The following is a 9,207-nucleotide window of genomic DNA, read 5'->3' on the forward strand; positions in this document are numbered from 1 at the left end:
TCCTGAAGGAGCCAGGAGTCCTGCAGAAAACCAAATGTTACCGCAGGCTGTCGGAGTTCCAGGTGCTGGCACAGCTGTGAGTCCTGTGCAGGACTTCTCAACTTTAATATTCTCTCATTGTTGGCTATTTGGTGTTTTCCTTTCCAAATACATTTAAGTAGTCAGCATAAAAATAGGACATGGAAAAATCTTTCCTCCTAATATGTGACATTTGCAGCTTGCCTGCAACCAGTGGGCAGGGAGCCACCACTTGGGCAGATATCTCCCCTGCCACAGGGCTCAGCCACCAAGGTCAATCCCAATCCCACTGTCTCTTTGTGCTGCCTGGAGATCTGGCTTTGTTTTCCATTCTCCCCATGCTGGCATTGGGTGAGGACATGGTGGTGGGAGTGAAGCCTTGGCCTTTCCTGTCGCTGTTGGGGCCATTGTGTTTGGGGCCTCCCAAGGTGGGCAGACAGACAGCCGTGTCCTCCTGTCCGCAGCGCCCTGGCCCATAGCAGCAAGGGGAGGTCAAGGCTGCATTGCAAACAGGCACAGTTTCAAATAAATGGGGACTCAGTGTTAACTCTTATGATTTATGTGCATTTTCAAAGCCTCACGTGAACAACTTTTTAGTCCTTAAAACATCACTTTGAAGTATGTGGTATTCATTAGCTCCCTTCTGTGGAGTAGGGCAGCTGACAGGTTTCAAATGAGATTTTAAATATCTTATTGCAGCATGCACTGCAAAATCCTTTGTCACGTTTGAGGGTGCAGCCATTCAAATCAGACAGATGTGATTATGTGTTTATTTACATGTGATGAGTCTCTTTGCTATAATACCCATACACCAAAAGCAGATTATAAAAACAGTCTGGTAAAGACTAGTGATTTTGGCAATGCAGAAGTGCTGCTTGCAGAGCAAGCCAGGCTCACTGGCCCTGACCATTGTGCTGATGCCAGGGGCTGAGGGATAGACACATGGATGTGAGGCAGGTGCAATGCTGACAACACACTTAAGCCTCTCTGCAAGTCAAAATCAGAAGCACATGCTGCTTCTTTTATGAGATGAGGAGATGGCCAACAGTGCTGTACAATGCCTGGGCTTCTCTGGAATAGTGAAAACTGAAATGACACACATGGTTTTTCTTCCTACTTGTTTCAAGTACCCATGAGCATCCATGCCCCAAAGCATGGCCACAAAAGGGGAGCAAGTACCTTCTTGGGAAAGAAGGGGGTAGGGTCAAGGAGCTGTCTGCTGTGGCAAAGATGGTTTACAGAAGAGAAACCAGAGGGAAAGGAGTTTCCCGTATCCTGAGGGGATGCAGTTCCGTTTCCGTCTCCTTCTGGAACACAGCAGCTCTGATGCTTGCCATTGCCCTGATCCAGGCCATAGAGAGGGCAGGGAAATGTTGCTGGATCATTTCAGAGGGATGCCAGTAGCCAGTAACTATGACCAGCTGGAAAAGGCATTTCACTTTGAAGAGCATATGGAGAGCATTAGGAAGGGAGAGCACGTGCACTGCCATAGCCGTGTTAGTTGGAACAAGAATATAAATACCAGCATTTTACAGGTGACTTCTGGCTTTTGCAGGTTCTACAAAACAGAGAAATTAAAGAATCAGGAGAGAGGGGAGTTTCAGCATGAGGGCTGAGTGGATAAAATAATTTTCTGCCATTTGCATGGATTGGAGGTGGTGTGGACTGGAAGGCTTTTCAAAGTAGCTGGCACCTAGGAGTTGCCTTTACAAAAGCCCTTGCCTCTGCAATGCCTGGTGATGAGTATGGTCTAGAAGGCTAAGGAGAGGCAGACTACCTTGCTAGGTGGTACCTTTTCTATTTCTCTGCTCCCTCTGTACACAATGACACTGGGAAAAAAACATGTAGGGAAGGCAAAGTGAGAAGCTGCGGAAGGTGGAGGAGCAGAAGGATTTCTGAAATGTGTCAGACAAACACAACTTGCCCGCAGCTGTGGTGTCTCTCTGAAACACCGAGCTATTGTTCTCCTCTACAGTGGGTTAGAAATCTGACAAATTCAACTCATGGACTGGCCACCTTCAAGATTTTTTTTTTTCTTCTTTTTCTGATGAAGTGCCCTCGTTGGTCTGCTTTTGGTGAACTGCCAAGCAATTCGCATTCATTTGCCTGACCAGCAGTAAGAACCCAATTGCCCTCCTGCAGCCCTCATTAAGCACCCTCCCTGCTGATCCAAATACAGAAAGGTCACAGGAGGGTGAGCTCCAGTAAATTATAAGAGATACACCCTTTGCTGCTGTGCTGTGCCAGCTGGTTCTCTTGCATCTCTAGCCTGTATCCGCAGCTTGGACTTCTAAGGAACGACTGGTTCCCTTCTTCCAGAAAACCAAAGCATCAAGAAATCCTAGGGGAAATAAAATAGGTGAGGGGGGTTGATCCCTTCATGGACAACCCTTCATAGACCTTTATACCATGTACCTCTAAAAAGAAAATATTTCTTATTTTTATCAGTACTGGTTCATTCACAACATGCTTTTCACACATCCAGAGTGTCCTTGACACTTGCACTTGTTTGAGAGAGGTGCTGGAAGAGCTGTTCCTGCAAAAGCCTGGTCAATGCAGGGCTTCCAGTGGTGTTTGCACCCTCACAGCGTTTCGACTGAGCCTTTAACACCATTACATGTCCTGCTGCAGCACAGCAGCAGGGTGTTGTTCCGGGGGCTCAAGCTGAATGACTGTTGGCCAACACATCAGTTCTAGGCTGCAATCCAAGAGCCAACATGTTGGTATCTTGCAAATTGTTCCCACACCTTATTTCCCTGCTCCTGAAGATACTCAGCTTTCCAGACAGCAGTCTGTGTTTATCTTGTCTCTAATGAGGACCACAGCTGTGGCTGTTCTCTTTGCTTTGGGTTCCCTTTCTTTTTTTTTTTTTTTTTTTTTGTAACCCAATGTTAAATGGAGTTGAGGAAAGAGCAAGAAAACTTTGAGGAATAATCCAAGCCAAGAACATGTTGTAATGGGAAAGTGAGTTAGAAATGCACAGTTTCTCAATTAAATAAGTGTTAGTTAGAAATCTACATAGAATAAAGATCCTGCTGCTCCCACAAATCCTCCTTTTGAAGTCAATGGTTCAACATCTTATTTCTTTGGCAGTAAGAAATTAAACACATAAATAGTGATGAAGATCTGGGCTATGAAAAATCCACTTGCTTAATTAGCAGCTTTCCCTGGTGGCATTGCCAGCTCCAAAATATGAACTTAAATTTTAAAAAGGCATCAAACAACCCCTGCATCTGTCCTCCTCCTAGTCCCTGCTTTTTAGGAAGAGGAAGTTCATGTGTTAAATGTGAGGGACAATACAGTGATGCGCTGTCATCTTCCTGGTCTTTAGGCAGGCACTTTTGAGCCTGTATTGCTGTTGATATCCAGACCAGCAGTATCACACATTGCTGGGTGCTGTGCAGGAGCAGCACAGTTTCCCTCCACGGTTTGATAGTGCCATGCCCTTATGAGCAATGACACATTACATTTGTGAACAGTGCACTGAAATGTGATGGAAATATTTGATGACTCATCAAGCTGAGGGTGATACGAGGCTGGATTAACTGTGGATCCCTTCACCTGAAACTTTTCATCCATCTTCCCTTTATTCTGACCCTCAAAGCATGGCACAAAGCCCTCATCCTGCCTCATGCTGGTAAAACCAGCACCAGCTGCTGTTGAAAGAAGTCGATTTTCCTTGAAGCTTTCTGAAGCTCAGGCTGCATACACATTTAACATTCAATGTCCTTTTGGAAACTGTATGTTTCAGACACAGACACAATGGCAGGAATGAAGAGTTGTGAACTTTATTTAGGGCCTGTCAGTTGAGGCTCAGCAAGCAGCCAGCCAAAATGGCCAGACATGAGACTTAGTGAGTCCAGGTTGGATACACTGGTGGAAGAAACTGGGAGCAGAGCACTGGATACCTTCTGCCCTTGTATCTTTTTTGGGCACAGAAGTTGGTACATCACACTTCCTGCCTTTTTCACCAGGAGGTATCTGCCAGCACTCTTGTTTATTGCTGGATCTGTGTATCCATGAGCAGACTGTGTAGCCAGGAAAGCCAGGTGGGGGAGACATTATGAATTGGCTTATTAAGAGCTGAAAGGTGACTTTGCAAAGACCCGAATGTCATAATGCATTGTGATCTCTTCAGGCAAACAAACAAGATTTTTTGGTCAATTTGTGATCCTTTATGATATTGAGAGGGCACAGAGCTGCAGACTGTCCCTGATTTTCAGATGAATTGCTCCACTAATATAAAAGATATTCTCATAATAGTCGCAAATTAGTTGATTGCTTGAAGTGCCAGAATCCTTAATGCTCTGCTATTTTAACATATGGAAATTGATTCAACACTTACCATCTATTTAGAGATGTAAATTTATTGAAAAAGATGCCACTTCTTCTTAAGCTTTAGGCAAGCTCTGATACTTAGCTTTCTGGGCACAAGCAGCTTTTTAAGAGGACTTACGATTTTAACTGCAGCAATTTACTTTCCTTCTAAAGGAGGGGAGAAGCAGAGGAAAATTGACTGTATTGTGTACGAGGGAAAAAAAAGATACTGGTACAGGCACTGGTGTGAACTGACACAGATAGCACGGTATCTGGCACATCATACCCTGAGGGTCTTTTCCCAAGCACAGCACTGGCCCAGACCTTGCCCTAACTTCTGCTGCAATTGCTCTGTAAGTCCACACTGATGTTGGAAGCATCCCTTATTTCTGACACTGTCACTTGCTTAGGGGAAGAGTAGTGAAAAACCGAGCACAGGCAGTGACAGCAATGACATTGGCTGGGTCAACACCCCATGGAAAAGAAATCTGCCCTCCTTTCCAAGGTTAGCCTAAGCTCCTGAAAGCAAACAGGCTCAGTCTCTTGGGATGCCTTCCTGCAAGGGCAAGCCCTGTGCTGATGTCATGGGCATGAGGCTGCTGATAGGATTAGATGGGAAAGTCTGGAGCCTGGTCCTAGCTGTGCTGCTGACAGCCTTCCTTTTGATTTGGCATAGTGACTTAGCACCTCATAAGATGGAGATTTGTGTGTATTAATTAGGAATACTGTTCATGCCTTAGAGCTTGTGAAAATATGAGTTTCTCATGTGGAAGAAGATTTTGTTTTTAAAAATGCTTGTCTTAGGTATTTGATCCTGTGTTATTATTATTCAGTATGATTCACGTATTAATGCAATACCAAGAATGTCTCCATAAGGCCTAATATGCTTCTGGGATTAAGCAGTATTTCTTAACCTGTTTCTTATCCCAGTTTTTTTGCAGAGAAGCTGGAATGGGGCCAGTTCATGCAATGTGCCTACACATTAGTAGTTAGCCCAGGTCAGGAGAGCACTTACAAAGTGAATGCCCCAATCATCCCTACTTACCCTGCTGTAGTTTGCATCATGAAGAGGGCACAAGAGGTGGCTTCCTCTCAGATGAAAGGCGGACAGCGCGCACATTGCAATCTCAGCACTCTCCTGCATTATGGATCTGCTCCCCGGCTGTACTACTCGCTAGCACAGACACAGCTGCAATATATTTATTGCACCTTAGAATCTCTTGATGGCATTCGGGAGGTGAGTTCACTGACTGGATTAATTAACCACCAAGCCTGGTATTTTGACTGGTTAATGGTTAATCAGGGGCTTTATTTTCTAGTTTACACCATCTTGTTTATGATGTTGATTCCAGCCTCAGTAGTATGGAAGAAAAATCTGGATCTGTTTCTGAGGTAAAGCATCTTAGTGTCTTGCATAAACCTGGAAAATTAATTTGGAGTAAGACAGGGTTATAACAGAGCTTGTTTTGAAAGTCACTTCTTGGGGTCTAGCTCCATCAGAATCTTTACTCCCAGTGGGAACTTGTGATATCCCTTGTCTTAAGACTCATTAGCTCCTCTTTGAAAAGAGCAGGAAACCACCACAGCCTGCAGCTGCTGAGTGACCCCCGTCCCTACCCTTCCCTTCTGCCATCGCCCTCCAGCACCCAGACCCAAATAACTCTCTCTCTTCCCTAATTACAGTGATTGCATACCTAAATATAACACTTCTTACATTGTGAAGGAGAGGGTGACAGCTACCAGTAACACTCAGGGCATTCAAAGCTTCTCCACCATAAAGGCTGAAATAAATGGTCAGGAGATCTTTCTCCTTTTTAATGCCTTTATTAAAGAGATTCAGCTCAGGTGGGGAGAAATCGACGGGTCGCGCCCACGCCGCCGCTGTCCCCAAGAGTGGCACGGAGGAGGAGGGTGATGCAGCTCTGTCCGCTGGTCTGCAGGCAGAGCTGGGGACTGCGTCCTCACGGGAGATTCGCAGATTCCTGCTTTTCGGTCCAACACTTCGGGTCCCCTCCTTAGTGAACATCTTTAGGTCAGGGTGAGAAGCAAAAAGGCTCCAAGCAGGCACTGGACTACGTGCCCATCCTTAGACATCACCTAGGGTCCCCTAATTCTATATTGGTTCATTGTTTTTAGGGGTTTTCCTGGAAAACGAGGAGGTTTGGAGCAGTGTATTCCTCATCTGCATACGTGGTCTCAGGCCACTCCTATTCTCCTGGGCTGCGTGTCCAGGCGTTGCTCCCGGGCAAGCATCAGGAGGACAATGGCTAAATCACCAACCATTGACGGGCAATTAAAGAAGAACTCTTAACAATGAAGCTAATTTAACAACAATTGGTATAACCGGTTTTAGCTCTGTAACCTTAAACAAAAATAGATAACTTTTTATTCATAACAAAGGTGACCTCTCACCTTGATTGTGCTGGGCTGCTCTGAGGCTATGGTGTGACTCAGCTGACAGAACACTGAGGCTGCCATCACTGGGTGGTCTCTCTCACCTTTGTGTCCTCTCCACTTCAGTCCCATCAATGGCCCTGCCGCCATCTCCTCTGTGCAAACCACTCCCAAACATCTCCTCCCACTCAGCTTCCCAATGCACACGTGGCACAGCCTGTGGCTCCAGTGTAATTGGCCATTTTGGTACATGTCCCATACACTTACACAGTTTTTTGTCATCTTTGTTATATGTGATGAGCATGCAGGGCTCACAGCACAGGCTCTGTGCTCCTAGCAGACTCACAATCTTGATACTTATTGGAAGCACTGGAGCAAAATCCATGATGCTCAGTGAAGTATTTGGTAGCTGTTTTCCTGAGCAGGTGCTTGTTCAGTTTTGTTAGTGTTGTTAATGGCTGGCAGTAAGAAAATGTTAAGGAGGTGTCAGAGCTATGGAGGAAAAAGCGAATTCCCAAGTTATGGAAAGGTGATGGCAGAATTTATGGGCTGACTGGGGTGGCAGAGGAGCAGACAATTATACCTTACTGGCAGCACACAGAGCATGCTTTCCTTCAGAGCTGACCCTGTAAAAGTGTGCCTCAAAGATTTTCACACATCCTACAATGAAGCTAGCTGGTCTGGGAAGAAACAAAGGTCAAAATTTTCATGTAAAACATTCAGCATGATATTTAGTGTATTTTTACACTCTGCCCTTCACAAAGCCCTATTTTTACAAAAGTTTATGAGAATGAAAATCGCAGTCAGAGGTACCAGAACCTACAGGTTCTGTGGGATTTCAAGTCAGATTCATATAATTCCGAGATATCCCATCAGTTGTCTCATTTAGTTGTCAGTGCCATTTAAAAAACATACAGTTGAACTAAATCCAGCAGCACACAGAAGAACAAAACATATGTCAGCCTCACTCCAGTCCCTGCTTCCACCAGCATCTGCCTAAAAAGTTAGGGAAGTGTGGGTACCTTCACTACACAGGGCATACAAAAACTCACTAACAGAGCTAAACAAGACTTAGCAAAGCAAATCATTCCCTCAAAACACTTGCACAAACCCCTTTAGCAAGATATTTTCAACCTAATTTTTCTCCTACCTCCACTCCTCCCAGCCACAGGGCAATGGTAGCAATGAATTTTGTGTCCAATTTACAACAATGCTGTGAGATCAAGTCAGGCTAGCTCAGGCCATAGATCCATGACAGCATCCTCAACATATGCAGCATCAGCTTGATGTCTTTCACCCTCTGTCATCTTGCACTTTCTCTTGTCCAATGAATGCTGCTTAGTCCTAATAAAAGCAAAGACAAGGAGGGGGAGGAAGATGGGTCCATTCACAAGGTCTTTGTCATTTACAGTAAGTTTAGAGCAGGGATGAATACAGCCAGTGCATTTGTAACGTTCCAACACCTACCCCCTTTCCCGTAAATTCCTGCAGGACTTTTTGGCAGCAGAAAGCATAACTATGCTAGAAGTAATGGAATTAACAAAGAAAGAAAGGAAGGGAGTGTGAGCAGTGGGAATAGGAAGCAGTAGCTAAACAGAGACTTTCCCATTTATATACACACCCTTCTCACATAAACCAGAGGCAGCTATTGCCTAACTGACTGTTAGTTTTGTTGATCACTTATCTTCTGAGAACAGGGTTTGGGTGTAGGATCAACAACTTTTAGTTCACATGTCTGTCCCCAACGTGGCAGCTTCTGTTTGTGAGGCAAGCATCAGTGATACTCTTCCTTTTGATGGCACACGTATTTGTGTGGGTATAACAAACTGCAAATAACCAGACAGAGCCAAGATGTCATCATTCATCGTCAGCAGCTGAATCCACAGTTATCATCAGAAGCCTTCATCCCATCAAGATGCCCATTCCTGGGCAGCTGTGTTTTCCACAGGACCTCTCTGACTCAGCAGCTAGCACACTGAATAATGCATAGGCAATTACTGAAAAGAAGTGTTCTCCTGCATTTCCAGGCTATGTTTCTCTTCATTTTCAAAAGAAGAAAAAAAAAAAAAAAAAAAAAAAAAGGAGACGTGCACAGATTGTTGAACTTTTTGGGTTTTTTTGACAACTCAAGTAAACGGACTTTGAAGGAGAAAAAAAGACTGTAAAGCTTGGCACATCAAAGTCTTTCTATACATAAACAGGCCTATATCTAGTCTATAATACAGGAAACTGCAAATCAACTAAGAGCATCTTCAAAATAGATGTACTACCCACAGTCAAACACAGAGCTGTTCAGAGACATGCTGAAGAAAAACCTTTTTCCATCAGGCTGCCTTCCCCACAAAATCAGTTCAGCCAAGACTTGTGAGAGGAGGTGGATGCTTTGGTGGAACAAGAATGGGCAGGGCCACCCGCTCTTACACACGTGGCTCTCATCAGGGGACTGGGACACCTTCTGCCCGGAGGTGGCTGTTCCTC

Source organism: Onychostruthus taczanowskii, unplaced genomic scaffold (genome assembly GCF_017590055.1).
Source record: "Onychostruthus taczanowskii isolate IOZ18803 unplaced genomic scaffold, ASM1759005v1 scaffold28, whole genome shotgun sequence".
Taxonomy (NCBI): Eukaryota; Metazoa; Chordata; class Aves; order Passeriformes; family Passeridae; genus Onychostruthus; species Onychostruthus taczanowskii.